General features: G+C 39.8%; 1 protein-coding gene across 5 annotated transcripts in view; it reads right to left on the bottom strand.

Annotated features, from left to right (window-relative positions):
• Window positions 1–19,247, bottom strand: part of BCKDHB (branched chain keto acid dehydrogenase E1 subunit beta) — a 287,088-nt gene that overhangs the window by 240,964 nt on the left and 26,877 nt on the right. The gene's annotated exons all lie outside the window — the stretch shown is intronic.

Raw genomic sequence — 19,247 nt, forward strand, 5'->3', positions numbered from 1 at the left:
AAGAATACAAATTCTTTTCAAGTAAACAGAGAACACTGACACTAACTGACCACAGAGTGGGCTATACATCCAATCAACAACTTCCAAAGGATTAAAATCCTACATAGTATATTCTCAGACCATGGTGGAATTAAGCTAGAAATCAATAGTAAAGTTTTAAAAAAAAATCTGCACCCCCACGTTCACTGCAGCATTATTTACAACAGCCAAGATATGGAGGAAGCAACTTGAGTGTCCATCAATGGATGAATGGATAAAGAAGATGTGATAGATAGATGGATAGATAGAGAGAGAGACAGACAGACACACACACACACACACACACACACACACATACACACACACACAATGGAATATTACTCAGCCATAACAAAGAATGAAATCTTGCCATTTGCAACAACATGGATGGACCTAAAGGGTATTATGCTAAGTGAAATAAGTCAGACAGAGAAAGACAAATACTGTGTGATTTTACTCATATGTATAATCTGAAAAAAAAAAAAAAAGAAAGAAAGAAAACCAAAACACCAGGCTTATAGGTACAGAGAACAGGTTGCTGGTTGCCAGAAGTGGGTAGGAGGGTTGGGGAATGAGTGAAGGTGGTCAAAAGCTACAAACTTCCAGTTATAAAACAAATAAGTCATGTAATGTACAGCACGGTGGCTATGGTTAATAATACTGTATTGCATAGTTGAAAGTTTCTAAGAGAGTAGATCTTAAAAGTTCTCATCACAAGAAAAAATTTTTTAACTATGTGAGGTGACAGAGGTTGACTAGACTTATAGTGGTGATCATCTCACAAAGTATACAAATACCCACTTATGTTGTACACCTAAAACTAATATGTCAGTTATGCCTCAAAAAAAATTGTTTTAAGCCTTGCGTTAGGAAAGAAAACTTTAAATATACGTCTAAATAACCCATGTCTCAGAGAAGAAATTATAATGGAAATTAGAAAGTATCTTGAACTGAATGATAATGAAAAAACTACGTGTCACAACTCATTGCAGTTCCCATTTCAGTAATGGCAGAGTAGCTTTCGTCACACCAGCCCTCCCACATCTAATGATTACAAATCTGGACAGAATATAACACCTACTTAAAGGTGTCAGAGAACCAAAAAGCAGGTCTGAACAGAAGGAGACTTGACCCTTGAAAGAAAGGAAGCACATGCAGGACGGGCCCCACCTTTATCAGGCTTGTTCCCAGTGGGGGACTCCCCAGGCTGACATGAGACAGCTAGAACTCAGACACACAGACTCAGTCCTGTTGACCTGAGGTGTCAGGGAATGGAGTCTGGGGCTGCCAGTGGCTGGAACCTGAGACACTAAGTCCCTCAAAACAGGGCACTCCATGGGGGCACCCCAAAATCTGTGCATGCACTCTGCTCAAACCCTCGGCTGACCCCGTGCCTGCCTCAGATGACAAGAGCTGGGACCCACCGGGCTGATCAGAGATGTCAGCCGTACCCACTGAAGACTTTTAGACACTCTTCCAATGAAAGCGTCTTGATAAACACCTTAGGTTTTCCATTAATCCGCAGGATACGTTATCAGCATACAACTCAATTCTCACTTGAAATTTTATCACCTCTCAACCAGTATCAGTATTTCATGAAAAATTCTCATTTCAGGGAGCTGGACGGACACAAGCAGTGGCCACAGTCTGGCCAGGGGATGAAAAGTATGGGGACCAATCAGGATTCGTGTTTAGTTTGTCATCATGATCTGGGACTACCTTCTGAAATTGTGACCCCCATCCCTCATCAGTTTCCTATCTGACTGCAAGTAGCTTGATAACTGCTGAAGATCTGCACTTCCATTAGACCAAGAACAATTCACTGGTAGAAAATGAACACAGATTCCAGCTGCCACCTGTGGAATCCACATCCCTGAATACCGCAAGCACCGTAACCGGATGAGCAGGGTTCCTATCTATTCTTTGCTACATCAAGTGCCCGGATTCAGATATTTTTCATCTCAGTAAACATAACCCTTTTTGCTGCTAGAAGGCAAAAGTTGAGTCTCTCAGAACTCTTACTCCAAAACAGTTTGAGGAAACTGTTTAACAGCTCTCGCCAACAAGTTTCTATGCTCTAACAGAAACTGCTTCAACATGAACTAAATAATAAAAATCTGTTTCTTAAAAAAAATTAAAAGATGAAAAGCAAGTATAAAATTTTTAAAAATCTGTTTCTATTTTCTCCCAAACAGGTCATGATTGAGGGTAAGAGTACAAATAAAATGCACAATACTGATAACTTCCTTTACTTTAGAATGCAATTAACCTAACATAAAGTTCATACACATAGTATCCCAATGGGTGGATTAATACATACAGGGATTACACCATGAGTTAAGACAGATCTGGGTTTAAGTGCTATCACCACAAGTTACTAAACTCCCTATGGCTCAGTTTCATATCTGTAACAGACCAATCATGATACTGAAAAGACAAAAATAATTCATACATGTATTCAAATGTTTACAAAGTACCTAACATTGTCTAGATGCTATTCTAGATGCAGAGGATACAGCAGCAAAGAAAACCAAAAAAAATCCTATCCTCATGGAACTTAGATTCTGGTCAGGGAAAACAGACAATAAAAACAAAATAAATGAGTAAAATACATAGCGTATTAGATGATGACAAGAGCTGCAGAGAACAGTAACACAGGGAGTAAGTGGTCAGGGGAGAGGAAGTGGAACTCCTATGGTTTTAAACAGGGAGATAGGGGAGGCACCACTGAGAGATGACATTTAAAGGAAGAGTTGAAGGAAGTGAGGAAATGTACCGTGAGTACATCCCAGGGCATCAGTGTTCTAGACAGAGGGACCAGCAAGTGCAAAAGTCCTGGGGTATAAATATGTTTAGCACTTCAGAGGAAAGGTACGAAGACCAGAGTGCCTGGTATGGAGTAAGAGAAATAGTGGTAAGAGATGAAGCTAAAGAGTTAAAAGGATGGGCTGGGGCAGTGGCACAGGTCGGATGGGGCCTGGGGTGCGGGGAGGGGGGCACTGTAAACAGTCTGACTTTGACTGTGAGAATGAGTGAGTCAGTAAGTAGGTGAGTGAGACAGGAAGCCATGGAGCAAAGTCACGCCATCCTCCAAGTTGCATTTCAGCAGGATCCCTCTGGCTGGTATTTGGTGAACAGCCTGTAAATAGGCAAATGTGGACACAGCAAGACTGATGACAGGATGCTGCAATCATCCCAATAAGAGATGATAAGAGCCTCCAGATATAGTCTAAAGATAGCGTCAGAAGGATTTACCAAGGAAAGGGAAAGGGACGTGGAGCATGAGTCAGAGAAACGCTAAAGATGAGTCAGTGGCTTTTGGCTTGAGTAGCCTGAGGAGAGAGTTACCACTGCCCAAGGAAGGGAAAACTAGGAAGCAGCATGTTGGGATGAGAAACCAGGAGCCCAGTTGTGGAGATGTTACATTTGAGATGCCTTCAGACATTAAGGTAAAGCCACTCATTAGACTGTTGGATATATGAGTTGAAAGTCTTCAGCATGAAGATTGCATTAAAAAAACATGTGATTGGATGAGATTCCCAAGTACATTTAAATGGGTACCTAGAGAAAGGAGAGACCCAGTGTTAAAAAGACATGAAAAATAATCAGCAAAGTTGAGAACGAAAAAAAGCCAGAGTTTGGAGGAAAAATAGTAGAACGTGCTGGCCTAGAAGTCAAATGAAGCAAGTGATTCTAAGACCAACCTGTTCCAGTTGAAAGTGAGATGAGGGCTGAGGGTTTTCTAACTGGTGACCCAGACATAACAGTGTCTGCCAAGTGGGAGGGAGGGAGAAAACAAATGCCTAATTCAAGAGGGATGGGAGAAGAGAAATTGGAGACAAGAAATAATGACAATTACTTGGAGAAATTCAGCTGTAAAGGAAAGAAGAGAAAAGGAACAACAACTAGCTGGAGAGGAATATGGAATCAATAGAGGGATTATTTTAAGATGGAAGAAATAACAGGATATTTGAAGGCTGATAGAAATGATCAATAGAGAGGGGGACACTGATGATTGAGAAGATTAATGAAATGGAGAGAAGGAAGAACGATTGGAACCATGTGTTTGCGAAGGTGACAGAGGCAGGGGTCTGGTACGGAGAGGTGACAAGAACCCTGACGTTCATTCAGAGTGCAGGAGGAAAGCATTTGCGGGCACTGATGCTGGTACACAGAAAGATGCAGTGGAAAGAGCCTGCCAAAGTTCTATGTTCACTGCATCTATCGTCTTAGTAAAATGTGAAACTAGATTATTAGCTAAGAGTAAGGACAGGGGAGGCAGTGTTGAGAAAAGAGTGTATGAAATAGTCATCTGGGAAAATGGAAGAGTGAATGCAACAGAAACATGCAGCAGGAGTGGGCTGTGGAGATCACTAGTCTTGAACGGAAAGTGAGGTCAGTTGGCAAGATGACATGTTTTGTTCCAGCAATATTCAGCCCAGGATTTAGGATTTAGACAGAGATGGATTTAACTGGCATTGGATTTTGCCAAGCAAATCATGGCACGGAATTTAAACTGGGTGTAAAGAGAAGAAAAGTCGTCGGGGGAGTAAGAGTCAGTGACAGGGTGGTGGGATTCGTGGATTTTAAGAATCAATAAGGTCAAAGGACTGTTGGAGTCAAAGCACTAGAGGCAGTGAGCTGGGCAGGTTCAAGGTAGACATCAGAGATGGGGAGGCTTCCAACTGAGATGATGGTGGGACTGCAGTTACTAAAAGTTCTTCAATGACCAACAGCGTTGACTGGGTCAGAAAAGAATAAATAATACCTGAATTACTTCTTTCTGAATTTAAGACAACTGAGTAAGATTAACATTTCAGATAAACTTATGGTTATTGATAATACAGATAATAAGAATAGGAGATATTCATTTGCAGCAACATGGATGGACCTAGAGATTATCATACTAAGTGAGGTAAGTCAGAAAGAGAAAGACAAATACTGTATGATATCACTTACATGTGGAATCTAAACTAAGACACAAATGAACTTAACTACAAAACAGAAACAGACTCACAGACATAAAGAACAGACTTGTGGTTGCCAAGTGGGGGGAGGGGGAGGGTTGGATTCAGAATTTGGGGTTAGCAGATACAAACTATTATGTAGAGAATGGATAAGCAACAAGGTCCTACTGTATAGCACAGGGAACTATATTCAATATCCTGTAATAAATCATAATGGAAAAGAATATATATATACATGTAACTGAATCACTTTGACCTACACTAGAAACCAACACAACTTTGTAAATCAACTATACTTCAATTTAAAAAATAAAAAAGTTTTAATAATAAAAATAAAAGATATTCATACAAGATGCCACTTTCTTATATTTTGGTAACTCTCCTTAACTTTTGGGCTAATCTCTTTGTGTAACTCCATGATCCCCTGAGTCAATAAAAATATGTGTAGAATGCACAAGTGTAGATGGCTGATCATTTAAATAGCTGACTCCAACTTCTCATTTGTTGAAGGTTAAGTATAAAGTCATACCACCACTTTCTAGCAGCTTTTCTTTTGTAAAGGGAACGTGATAAGAAGTTTGACACCACTGGCAGTGTACTATCTGTTAAAGACATCATCCACTAAATGATGCCAAACATCACCAGCAGTTGACTTCTCTGGCCAAAGAATCACAGATGGGCAAACTGAATCCACCAGTGAACCCCGTTCCCTATGACAACCTCTAGGCCACAACTGTGGACCAGAAACAGTAAAAAGAGTGCAAAGAAACAACACTTAGGGAAAAAGCAGCAGCACGGTTTAAGGTGACAACCAATTACCTCCTGGTAGGTTAAGAAAATTGAAGATCTCAGTATCTTTAATGCCTAGACATTGTTTGGAACTCATAGCTAGTTTTAAATTAGAGTTTTTCTTGTGAATAAAGTGGTCCTGTAAGTTATTAAATCCACCTAGGGTAAAATTAATTTTTTCCCAATAAAAAATTCTGAAAAGGCAGCTCTAAAACTGGCCATCTCTATCTAAGGAACTAGGATTTCCTTAGGACACAAATCTGCATAGGTCAGAACATCCTTCCAGAAAAAAGATCAACTCCATCAGAGAAAGCCCTCAAGTCCCAGATTCCTTGAGCAGAAAGATAAACAAGGACATAAACGTTTGTGACTAAGACACAAAACATGGGAAATAAATGTCATTATAGACACAATTTTAACAGGGCAGGTAATATATCCCAGTAATTTTAGTCACACACTTTCTGGAATATGTTGTGATATAAAGTTTGCTGGTGGAGAATTTAATAAAGATGAAAAGCATTTGTTTGAGGGTCAAATAAAGCAAAAATACAAAGTTAATCCAGATCACTTCTATTCTTAAAATAAGAGGTAGAAAAGAACAGAACATCGCATTCATTAGATAAACAGGCCAGATAGACATTTAGAAGATAAATATGCAAATAAATGTTTCTAAACATACTAGGTAAGACGAGCATACAAGTTATGTTCCAAACTGAAATATGTCTGGGAGTATTGGGATACCAAAAATAATTAACAGATGTTAGCTGATCAACAGGCCTAAACTGAGCAGTCCCAGGAAAACAGGATCGTCCTCAGTAAACCAAGACTTATTATTGGAGGTAAGGAATATTAATACTTAGGTGGAAAGTATATAAAGTGTATAAAGTAATAGGGGAAATATAAACCACCTTGGCCATAACTAATCTGCCATATACTAGCATACTAAATTTGGCTACTCATGACCCATAACTAGAAAAACGAAAAAGTGAGTTGAATAGGCACTCCTACCATCAAGGTAGCGGTCATGGTCTACTGCCTGGGGTGGGCACTGATGCATGCAGCCCAGCTCCCCGGTCCATGAAGAACTTGCAGCCCCAGTTGCTGAGAGTGCCCTCAGCCTCAACTACACTGACCTACAAGCTCGAGGTCATGCTTGGGGGCCAACATCCAATGATTAGTCAGCGTGAGAGTATAAAGGCCTGGTCATTTCAGCCCACCTATGGACAACTCAAAAGGGTCATTATGACTGCAGACATCCCACAGGCTGGCCAAGGCCATCCTTGGACCTGCATCACTCTGGACAGTCTGATTAATTAATCCTGTAAATTAACAGTAAAATGGGAATATAGATGATTAATAATCAGCCCCTATCTTCTGATTAACCCTGCTTTCCCTGGAAAGCAGCACTATATTTATGGTTCCAGAAGATGCCAGTTCCAAGGCCTCCGGATTGAGTAAGTTTACCTCTGCTTACAATGATCTTACAGTAACATTCTCCAAACTGTAGCCTCCAGGCAACAATAGCTAGAAAGTGCTGTTTGTGAGTTTTGTTCTATAGATTCTACATTTAGTATTCTGAATACTCCCAGGAAAGAGATCTGGGTTATTAACATAGATAAGACAGAAAAATTAAAGAGGATAAAAATCAACCAGGAGAAAATGTGCTTAGTAAATGTTTATTGAATGAATGGATAGATGAAATGCAGAAGGTCCCACTTTAACCAATGAGCCTACAACTCTAGGTGCAGAACCAACAATGTCCAGATCCAGCAAAGCCCAAATCAGCTCCGAGGACTCAATGACCGGATTAGAATTTGTGAGCTCCTCTACTGAGAATACAGATTATTATCTCACTCATCTTTGAACACTCAATAGTACCTAGCACAATGTCTTGAATTTAGTGGTCATTCAATAGTTTTACCTGAATGAACAGGCTTAAAAGGCCCATCAAGCTTGGGCTGAAAAGGCACTTAGTCTATGACAGTCAGGATGCAGTAATGTCCCACCAAGTGCTCAAAACATATAGATATGACAGCAAGGCAGATAGTAGTTTACTTGAAAATGTAGTAATACATACATGACACTTTTCATTTAAAGAATGGGAAAATGTGACAGTGAAGAGAGGCCACAGACTCACCCAGGCATAAAGAGGAGAATTATCTTCAATCATCTGTAGTGGCTTAAATAGTCCTTGACATACAACATTTTTAAAATATCTGTTCAACAGATGAATGAATGAAAAAAACAAATGACCAAAATAACATTAAAATAAGAAATGATAGCCAAAATCAGGGGAAATTATAAAATCATCTAATAGAAACTGAAATAGGAAACATCTGGTTGGGGTTAGCCACTATAATTATGATACAATAATGTTCAATATCATAGACCAGGACTTCTCAAACCAAGTATTAGATGGACAACTTTTAAAGGAAAAATATACTCTGCATTCCTAATGTCAACTTAAATCAATTTTAATATATTTTAATTTATACAAAATTAAAGACAGCATTTATTACCCTGATAAGAAGATAAAGGCAAAGCAAACTTTTAAATACGAAAAAGAATACTGCATAACCAATTCAACTCAAGTTAACAGCAAAAATGGAGTATAACAAATAATGGTTGTCTGCTGTAGCAACGTAGCTTCAGACAGGATTCTATCTATAATCTTTCTGATTTTTTTTTTACTTAATCATTCTAATGAAAAAAAATGCCTTTTCACTTAAATTCACTGCACAAAATAGTATACGTAACCTCATGGCTTTCTTTGACAGTTGAGGATAATCAGACCTCATACTAAAAAAAATACCCACGGCATTCCTTGAATGCTAATTTTAAGGAAGTTACTTCCAGATAAAGTTGGTATCACAACCATGTTGAAATCCTCATTAAATGCGTATCTATTCAATTATCGCTGGAATCAGGTATAGAAAATTCTTCAGTGTGTACTTACGGATATACTGACTATGAATGAATGGTTGAAAGTTAAATGGAATCTATTAAATTCATCTGTCTGTAACTTGAACATGTTATTGCTATAATGCTGGTTCCTCTGGGTATGGCATGCAGGGATGCTATTAGAACAGTTTGTTATCTGAAGTTCAGTGAATGCTTCATAGACTTCAGACACTGTGAAGTAGCTGGCCTTCACACAGCACAAACACCAATTTATCACATGGCAATATTTGATTACATGGCAAGTGATCCAGATGATATGCTTATATTATTTTTTTAAGATTATCACTGATATTAAAACCCTCAAATTTTAAATCTCATTGAAAATGTGAAAACTCCCAGAATAGTTAGCTCACACAAGTTAGAGAAAAAATATCCTAGGAAGGGACTTCCCTGGTGGTCCGGTGGTAAAGAATCTACCTTACAGTGCAGGGGACGCGGGTTCAATCCCTGGTCAGGGAACTAAGATCCCACATGCTGTGGGGCGGCTGGGCCCATGTGCCACGACTACTGAGTTTGCACGCCTCAACTAGAGCCCGCCTGCCGCAAACTACACGCTCTGGAACCCACGCACCACAACTGCAGAGGCCATGTGCCCTGGAGCCAGTGCACCACAACTAGGGAGAGAAAACCCACATGCTGCAACTAGAGAGAAGCCCGCACACCACAACGAACAGCCTGCGTGCCTCAGCGAAGATCCCCCATGTGCCGCAACTAAGACCCGATGCAGCCAAAAATAAAAATAAAATAGATAAATAAATAATTTTAAACTCTTTAAAAAAAATCTTAGGAATATATCAAATAAAATAATTCCACTGTTCAATTTTAGAAGAAAAATTCTACTTAGGAATACATTGAAAAAAACAATGGTTTTAAAAATAAATTAACCAAGGAGAGTACGGCAATTGTTTAAAAGCACTATCATTAGAAAACAACTTATCATGGGGTAAATTAATCTTTAATTTAGAAATCTTCATTTAAATGGGAGGGCATATCGGAACACTCCTATTATCTACTGGAAGAAAAAAGTTCAAAGTTATACCTATAAGGGATTCCACAGGGGGAAAATATGTTCTTTAAATCAAAAGGGAAAACTAGGTAGAGAATCTGTGAAATAACTTAAGGATCATGTAACAATTATGGTTGGGTATGAAAGGACAGCAAGCAGAAAAACAAATTACAGAAGCACAAAATCCTAGTACTACTGAAGATCTTCCCACCAGCCCCACATCTTCAAATAAGGAAACTGAGCTTTGATTTGAGTGTGGCCTTGTTTCCTTTATCAAGACTTGCTCCATTCTATTGGAGAAGTTTCTTTCCTAAATTGGCTACTGCAAACTACTCAACTCATCAATGCTAAAATATATCTAATTAGACCTTATCTGGCAACACAGTCACGGATGCAAAATAATTCTGAACATTTAATCTGAATGTAAAAATTCTTTATGAACAGTGTCCTGAAATTCCCTCAGATATTTCTCCAAAAACTAAAGCAAATAAGATGTTGGTTTAAGCCTTCACAGTATATAATCTACTTACCAACAACGAAGTAAAATTAGAAGCATCTTTAAAACAGTGATTTTAAAAATGGTCAAGAAAACACTTGAGAATTTCCTTAAAAGAACTTTTAAAAGAGGTGCTTCAGGGACTTCCCTGGCAGTCCAGTGGTTAAGACTTAGCCTTCCAATGCAGGGGGCGAGGGTTCGATCCCTGGTCGGGGAGGTAAGATCCCACATGCCTCTCCGCCAAAAAACCAAAACATAAAACAGAAGCGATATTGTAACTAATTCAATAAAGACTTTAAAAATGGTTCACATCAAAAAAAAAATCTTAAAAAAAAAAGAAGTGCTTCAAACTTGGATTCAATAATTAATTCCATTGCAGTATAGTACTATTACTCTGCATAAATGTATACATGTTTCTATCCTGAAAAGGCAGTATAAAATCTCCAAACTTGTGCATAAAACTAAGATGTTACTAATAGTAAAGTGTCAAGGAGTCTTTACATCATCCATCTTATAGGAAAAGGGGTGGAGAGAAAGGGAAGCTATTAGATATAAGGGAAATTTCAAGTAAAGTCCTCACATCAGTTCAGATTCAACCGAGTATCTCCAAATGACTGTCTAGCCTTCACAGTTCACATGATCATAATTATGATATAGTTATTCAAAAAAATTCAATATTTCCTGCTTGCTACACTCTTAGAAGTTGGGCATAAATTTTAAAGAGTTTTTTTTTACTTTTAATGAATTATAAAGAAATCTTAAAGGGTGAAATAAAATTATCTGGGGACTTAGAAGTTGGATCTTCTTTTGTTTGCCAAGAAATGCAATTACTCTTAGCAATTATCAGATTGAAGGTTACTGAAAATATGAAACATTGGAATGAGATGTTAAGATAAACCATAATGGAAAAGAATATTTTAAAAAAGAATATATATGTGTGTGTGTGTGTGTGTGTGTGTGTAACAATCACTTTGCTGTACAGCAGTAATTAACACAACATTGTAAATCAACTATACTTCAATTAAAAAAATTTTTTTAAAGATGAATGAAGTGCTCAATTTGTTGCAACTTAGATAAGATCTTTAACAAATGAGTTGTATCCTAACATGTTGGATAAACTGAGGATATATTAAGAGAGTGAGATATCTCAAGTATACCTTTCTTTTTTTTTTTCTTAACATCTTTGTTGGAGTATAATTGCTCTACAATGGTGTGTTAGTTTCTGCTGTGTAATAAAATGAATCAGCTATACGTATACATAAATCCCCGTATCTCCTCCCTCTTGCACCTCCCTGCCACCCTCCCTTTCTCACCCCTCTAAGCTTATTAGATGGATGTAGCAAGAAATAATATCAAGCCCTGCATCCTTTTGACACCATCAGAGCTTTAACTCTGACCCAGTGAAAAATATTGTTTGATATAATTTTTTTTACCCAGTGGAATAAATATTTACCCAATATGTACCTGACCACATACAAGGCACTGTAGTTGGATGCTACAAATGACAGAGATAATATACCATTTAAACAATGTTACACTTTTAAATATTCAAACAACTTACAATGTAATAAGGAGATAAGTCAAATATAAATAACTATGATACAAGAAAGCGATGTAAAAATAAAATGCTATTAGAGGAGGGGGAAGGAGAGATTCTTTCAGGCTTGGAGGAATCACGCAAAGTTTCATGAAGGAGAACACACTGGAACTGGACCCTGAAAAAATGGGCAGAATTTCCATAGGCACAGATAGAAGAAGGAATAGTGTGACCAAAAGCACAGAGGCAAGAAATAAAGTACAAATTCAGAGTTGGGAAGTGAATCAAGGCAGCTGAAGTACAAATGGATTAGAAAGAGTAGTGGGAGATAAAGATGGGAAGTCTGGGGTATATACACTAGTTAGCATGATGGTTAAAACTGTGGACTCCAAGTCAGAACTCATGGGTTCAGATGTGGTCCCACCACTTTCGAGCTGTATGATCTTGGATTGGGCTTCAGTTTCTTCATTCATAAAATTAGGATAAAAATAACTAACCTGGACTTCCCTGGTGGCGCAGTGGTGAAGAATCCACCTGCCAATGCAGGGGACCCGGGTTCGACCCCTGGTCCGGGAAGATCCCACATGCCACAAAGCAACTAAGCCCGTGCGCCACAACTACTGAGCCTGCAAGCCACAACTACTGAGCCTGCGTGCCACAACTACTGAAGCCCACGCATCCTAGAGACCGCACGCCGCAACTACTGAACCCATGCGCCGCAACTCCTGAAGCCCGTGTGCTCTAGGGCCCACATGCCGCAACTACTGAGCCCGTGTGCTGCAACTACTGAAGCCCGCACGCCTAGAGCCCATGCTCTGCAACAGGAGAAGCCACCAAAATGAGAAGCCCACACACCGCAATGAAGAGTAGCGCCTGCTCACCGCAACTAGAGAAAGCCCGCAGACAACAACGAAGACCCAACGCAGCCAAAAGAGCAAATAAAATTATTTTAAAAAATAATAATAACTAACCTGCCTACCAACCAGGATCAAGTAAGATAAGGCATATATAAGTGCTTTGCAAATCATAAGGTATTATAAGAATGTAAAGTATTATCAGGATAGTGGTAATGAAAATAAAATGAAGAAAGGGTTTGAGCGACACTACAGAATCAAAGGGATTTAAGTGTTGTTAGTTGAGAAGCCCTGAGGATTGGCACTGAGAGGTACTGGGGCCCATAAGCAGTCTTCAAGACCCCCGACCATCTGGAGGAGCCCACTCAGCGCAGCAGCCTAGCTAGCAGATGTCAAGGGCAGGTTGAGTCACTCCACAACGAGTACTCTCTCCACCCGGGGTGAAGGCTGGCGGGGGACAGGGAAGCAAGGTCAGTCATGGCGGCAGGGTCGTGACAAGCAATTCTCAACAATGAACCAAAATCTTGTTCCATTAGTAGGACCACGGACAGGCACAGCCGGAGGCTGGCACACACCTTTATCCAAAGATTGAGGTTTACCACTGGGTGGAGGAGGGCTACACATGCCCAGCCACTGCTAACCTTCTGCCAGAGACAGCCCAGGAGTACAGATGGTCCCTAGGCCTGTCGTGGTGATCGTTGCATAACGCACGCAAATGTCAAATCGCTATGTAGTACAACTGAAACTAACGTAATATCGTATTATATCAACTACATTTCAATTAAAAAATAACAGCAACAACACAAAAGATATCCCAGGAGTGAGAATGAAGGGTTGACAATCAAGGGCAACTCCTGGATTGAGGAACAAATGCTCTACGGCTGCAGCTGTGTATGTGCAGAGGCCTGGAGATGGTGCAGGGCAGGGACTGAGCCCGAGACGCCCACAGCCTTCCAACGCACTGCTTGGGAACGAGGGCCAGCTGATTCTAACACACTGCAGTGCTATTTAAGCAGACCTCCACTTGGAAGCCGTGGCTCCACGCCACCCCACGGGCAGGATGTGAGCAAACCGATGTCTGGTCCTGAACTATGTGCTGTTCACCAGGCATCTGAGTAAGACCCTTACACACAATGATCCACAAAGGTAACCGTATGACCCTGGCAGAATGGGACCAACTCAGCACCGCAGGGCCCCGGGCATCGGCAGGAATCGCCCAGCACTGACTCTGATGGGGGCTACGGGCCCACAGGACACCAAGTATAACTAGTAACATATCAACCACTGGTATTTTAACACTTGTGCGTAAGCTGAAATTTTGTTTCTGAGCATTATCAATGCGAGTTAAGGAGGCAGAATTCCCACTTACAAAATCACCTTGTCTTATACAAAACTGAATCTAAACAAATGTAATCTGAATGCTTGGGTTTTAGGGGATATGTACTATACAACCATCCAAGCTTAAGTAAGACTGTCCTTTAAGTGACACTTGGAAAGAAAAACACAAAAACTCATTCCGGTCAAACTGATATTGTACTATGTCTCAAAAGAAGAACCACAGTTTCATCACGTAAGAAAGAAGATGACCTATTTGGTTCTACCTTTTATTATAATCAAATCGATACATTTACTGACGAAACTATACAAATTTATTAAGTGAAGCTACTTAAAATTTATTGAGAGTCTCGAGCGTTATTTAGAGAAATACACACTAAAAAGTGTATTAATTTTTTCAAATAAACATACACATAGCCGATGCTGGAATAAACAGATTCCAATAAATGAATACAATAAGTATTTCGGAATAAACCTGTGATGACTTCACTGTGCTTGAATACAACCAAAGCTGTTTTTCCAGATCGTCAAAAGAAATATTTTCATCATCTTTGTGGTACCAGCTGGAATTTCAGGGCAAGCCATCTAAAAAAATTTTTTTTAATCTTCCTTCATTTATATGGAAATGAGATGTTTCCTAAAACATATCCGTACCCAGCACCTACGTCAACACCAGAGCTCAAAGCACACAAGTTCCTCCAGCTGATTCCTGCCTAGAAGGGCACACAGCACGCGACATCATCCATGTGCGTCATTCACCGAGGAGGACGTTACCAAGCTTTCAATTTCAATTAACCTGCCTTGCTTTATAAATAGCCTAAAGGTCCCTATCTAAATAGGCTGGTGCCCTTTTCTCAGAAGCAAAGGGAACAGCATGACAAAGAAGCACAAAAAAATAAATGAACTTTCCCCTTTGTAAATAGGAGAAAGTCAACATTAAACCAATTCTAAGTCCGAACTGAAGAGCTATTAATAGAGTAAAGCTCCAGAGAATGAAGGACCAGTTTTAACCAGAAAATAAACAACATTCACAAACTCTATCCACTCTTTTTAAAGTATCCATGAGTCACAGGGCTAGAGAAATAATTCAAGGTCCACATACACGCAGAGCTAAACACAGATACCATAATTACAATCCTTAATATGGCCCCCAAAATAATCCAGTTTAAAAGCCCCAGATGATTGACGTTCAGCCAAAAAGAAGTTAGTTTTGAAGATTCAATGATATCATTCTCTTCTAAATCTGCAATGTTTAATAGTTTTGATAACCCATCGCGTTATCATTTCTTTTGCTAGCTCTAGATATTTCTTCCCCTAAAATCAATGATTATGAACAAAACCCGCATATCACTTCTACAGTCTAAGTACTTGTGTACAGCACTTTTCTAGTTCATACTTCAACGATAATAAAGCAGAATCAGTAAACATCAATGGAATTTATCAAAAAGTAGAAAATAACTGGTTTAGATCATTAAGCACCGTCGTGAGCCCATGAATCCATCTAATAACCACGGTGAGGGAAAACACAGATGCTCCCCATATTAATCTCAGGTAAGACAGACATTCATGTATATGTGCCACACATATACGTACACACGTGTCATCCGGGCAATACTTTATAAGCTTGCCACAGTGAGATCCCACATGCAATCAGAGTAGCGGCCGGCTCCCTGAAATATCTAGGACACAATCAAAAACTAAGACTTAAGTTAAATAAAAAAGATTTCTGATTGAAAAGAGGTCCGACGAAGTTGACAGACGATCCTTAAAGAGGTTCCCTAAGCCCTCACTCACAGCAGCTTTCAAAAAGAATCCCATCAGAAGTCTTTCCTGATATGTAATACTCTTGCTGTGGCAGTTAAGGGAATCATCCCTTTATCTGCACTAAGACAACCGGCTGCCCACTCCTCCAGTCATTCGACCAATTTCCATGCTTGGCATTATTCTGGGCCTCGTGGGAGATAGGAAGATGAATTGTAAATATAAGTAAAACATGGGACAAAGTAACTCAAAGTATATGAGTTACCGATGCAGTGCTAGACGGAAACAGACAGAGAAATTACTTCTAGGTGGTAAAGGCTGAGCAAGAGGCGTTGTGGAGGATGGCACAGGTCAGATGGGAAGCAGAGGAGGAGCTTCTGAGGGGCAGAAACAGCATCACATAGGCAGAGAGGCAGTTGGGAGCAGTGTGGGACGCAACCAATAGTATTGGGGGAAAAACTAAAGTTGGGAAGAAAATTCAAAGCCAGACCATTTATGATCTTAAACACAAGCTAAGGAAACTGGATTTTACCATTCAACACGGGGAAGATTTTAAGCAAGAAAGTATTGTGATCAGAGCTGTATTCTGGAAAAGCTAATCTCACAGATGTATATAACACGAACTCGAGGAGGGAAGAGAGTTAGAACAGACTTGTGACAAAGATTATAATCACTCAGATCAGAAGTAAGGAGGGCATATAAAAAAGAAGGAAATCATGCCATCTGCAGCAGCATGGATGGATCTAGAGATTATCATACTAAGTGAAGTAAGTCAGACAGAGAAAGACAAATACCATATATCACTTACATGTGGAATCTAAAATATGACACAAATGAACTTATCTACAAAACAGAAACAGACTCACAGACATAGCGAACAGATTTATGATTGCCCAGGGGGAGGGGGGTGGGGAGGGATGGATTGGGAGTTTGGGATGAGCAGATGCAAACTTTTATATAGAGAATGGATAAACAATGAGGCCCTACTGTAGAGCACAGGGAACTACATTCAGTATCCTGTGATAAACCATAATGGAAAAGAATATAAAAAAGAATGTGTATTTTTATATAACTGAATCACCTTGTTGTACGCCAGAAACTAGCACATGATAAGTCAAATATGCTTCAATTTAAAATTTTTTTTTTAAAAGAGAAATAAGGAGGGAGTGAACTCTGCCAATCACAGTAGAAACAGTAGTGAGAGAAACCCCAAGATAGAACCATCAGAACTCGATAGTTCTGAAGTTTTCAATCTGGCTTCTTTCGAGAACCCACAGCAGGATCCAAGAGGCAGCTTGAAAGTCACCGAATGTAATGAAATGAAAGGGAAACAGTTGCTCCCTGATTTAAAACCAATGTGCATACATTCAGAAGGATGAGAAGGATTAATACTTTGTAAATGGCAGATCAATTTTTAAACAAAAGGTCAGGGGAAAGCCAGGAAGTATCACGATGTGTAACACGATGAAGCCTTTAGTTTGGTCCAAACCAGCTGGCCAGCTAAAACGAGCAACGGGACAGAGTACAATCCGATGTCTCAGAATTAAGGAAATCTATATTCTACACGCTCTTACCGGATAATCATACCTCCTCAAAGCTTTAGTCATCTAAGCTATTTCTTACCTCACTTTTCCATGAAAATCGCTTTTATTTTTTTAGGTCACAAGTCGCCGATGGCCTTCTAGGTGCATACCCAATGGAAACTTTGCAGTCAATATTTCAATATTTAACCCCTGACAATTGCTCTAAATCCTTTACTCTCCATCTGCCTCTACCTGCAAAGAACCACAAGTCCTATCAACTGTCCCTGATTAATTCTTCACTGACCCCTTCCTGACTCCATCTCTCCTCCACTGCCACGGCTTAGACTCTCATTACCTCTCAGATAGACGCCATGGTTCTCAAACTGTGGTCCTCGGACCAGCAGCAGCAGCAGCAGGAAACTCACTGAAGTGAAATTGCTTGGGCCCCACCTGAGAACTACTGAATCAGAAACTCTGGGGATAGCACCGGGTAACCTGTGATGGGGCAAGCCTTCCAGGTGACTCTGATGTGTACTGAAATTTAAGAACCTCTGTAATCAACAATCATCCCACTCCTGGTCTCCCTGCCCTTAGTCTCCCAGCTCCCCAAGGCTGTGGCCACAGTTAGGTCCTAAATGACCAATTTGATTACGTCATTTACCGGCTTCTATGACAGGATTCAAAACATGTGAACCCTTTTTAAACAAAACATAAACTTCAAATATTAACTTAAATTTGCATTCTAATGTTAGTTGAATTTGTATACACATGGAAGTTTCATAAAACGCAATATCCCTTCTACTTCTCAAGCATAGATATTAGAATAATTTCTTTCACAGAGAACCCAAAACCAGTACATTCAACAACATTAATTTGAAATCAAATTTTCCTGAAGCTTTATCACAATGTCAGCTTTCTTCACAGGAAGATGAGGTCTCAGGCCTGGTTCTTCAAGGTTCTGGAACCTTGAAGAAGTGACTTAACCTCTGCGGGCCTCAGTGTCTACATCTGCAAAATGGGATAATAGCAGAACGAATTTCACAGAATTGTGAGGACTAAGTGAACTAATATATGTAAAGTTCCTAGAACAGGGTTAGGCACATAGAAAACATGGTTAAGAGTTTGTAGCTACTGTTATCACCGTCATCATTATCATTACTAATAATATTAAACTTACGGAGCAAATACCTGTATGTATAGGCATAGTACTGACCACAAGTTATTCCCCAATATTCATTCTCTCGTTCTTCTACAGTAACAGAACCCCGGAGTTTTAGCCAAGCACATACCCACACACTTTAAAGACTACACTTCCCAGCCTCCCTACATCTAGCTGGTCAACATCTACCCTCTCCATGGATCATTAACCTCCAGGATTCTGCCAGGTGGTGAAGGGATGCTGGAGATCTGAGGGCTTCTTTAAAAGACTTTCAACCAATTCTCCTTATTCTGGAGCACCACCTCCCTTCATTCCTATTCCCAGAGGTGTTGGTGTTGCCAATTCCCGAGCCTTTGCGTAACTCTGTGACGTAAGTGAGGCTGGTTCTTAGCTGCCCCGCTGCCCATTCCAGATTCTGTTTTTCCAAGCTTATTACACCCTTGACCTTCCAGCTTCCAACATTTTGTTCATGTTGTCGTCTCCAATCCCATCCTTACGGATTTAGGCCTTTACAAAAGAAGATCCATAGACCTTTCAGTGGGAGTTCGAAAGGAAACAAATATCGCTACCTGCATCCAATTGTCTCTTTTCCCAGAGGTCTTAGCCACCATTTTCCACCAAAATTCTCAGCACACAGTTTCATTCACCCTGTCATTTACATTCTGGACTAAATAGAAGAAAGTTGCTGGGCACGGCTTCCATCAGTTCACATTTTTGTTTCACTCTTAAACTGTTACTTTACTCCCCATGGGATGATGCTTTGGTCCACCACGTGTACTGGATGTTCTTAAAGGTAGGAACTATAGGTTAAAATTTTTACTATCTTCTAGAACAGTAGTTC

This window comes from Delphinus delphis, chromosome 14 (genome assembly GCF_949987515.2).
Source record: "Delphinus delphis chromosome 14, mDelDel1.2, whole genome shotgun sequence".
Lineage (NCBI taxonomy): Eukaryota > Metazoa > Chordata > Mammalia > Artiodactyla > Delphinidae > Delphinus > Delphinus delphis.